This window comes from Octopus bimaculoides, chromosome 9 (genome assembly GCF_001194135.2).
Source record: "Octopus bimaculoides isolate UCB-OBI-ISO-001 chromosome 9, ASM119413v2, whole genome shotgun sequence".
Classification (NCBI taxonomy): domain Eukaryota; kingdom Metazoa; phylum Mollusca; class Cephalopoda; order Octopoda; family Octopodidae; genus Octopus; species Octopus bimaculoides.
In genome coordinates, this window is record NC_068989.1 from 71,719,540 (window position 1) to 71,720,219 (window position 680).

General features: G+C 39.3%; 1 protein-coding gene across 1 annotated transcript in view; it reads left to right on the forward strand.

Annotated features, from left to right (window-relative positions):
- The first annotated feature begins 113 nt into the window (after positions 1-113).
- The window catches only part of LOC106869094 (monocarboxylate transporter 5), a 16,594-nt gene continuing 16,027 nt past the window's right edge, over positions 114-680 (forward strand). Inside the window, exon 1 of the mRNA XM_014914623.2 lies at positions 114-167. The gene's annotated coding sequence lies outside the window, so the exon portion shown is untranslated. The remainder of the gene's footprint in view (positions 168-680) is intronic.

Here is a 680-nt window from a genome sequence, read left to right on the forward strand (position 1 = left end):
CCTCCTCCTCCTCCTACTACTACTACTACTGCTTCTGCTGCTACTGCTGCTACTACTACTACTACTACTACTACTACTACTACTACTACTACTACTACTACTACTACTATCTACCTACATATATATAGAAAGAGAGAGCAGACAGCAATGTTTTATTCTTCTTATCTGTAAGTACGCACTCAATATATATACGCAGTCAACACACTCTATATATGTATGTATGTATGCATGTGCGTACGTACGTACATACACACATTTCATCTTCTCTCCTTTCTTCCACTCTTCATTATCTATCTATCTATCTATCTATCTATCTATCTTTATACATACACATTGAGAAAGGGGGGAAAGAGATAGATAGACAGATAAATACAACACACACATACATGCTCACACACACATACACCCTCATGCACACACATACAGTTGCTCCCTCACACACACACGCACCACAATGACAACTCAAACACAAACATACTTAGAGACACACACAAACTCACGTACACACATATAACACCCCCACCAACACACAACACAAATAAACATACGTACACATACAGACATACACATACATATGAACCATCACACACACATACGGTTGCTTACACACACACACACACACCACAATGGGTATTTAAAACAACACACTCACTCAGACACAGAGAGAGACACACACACAC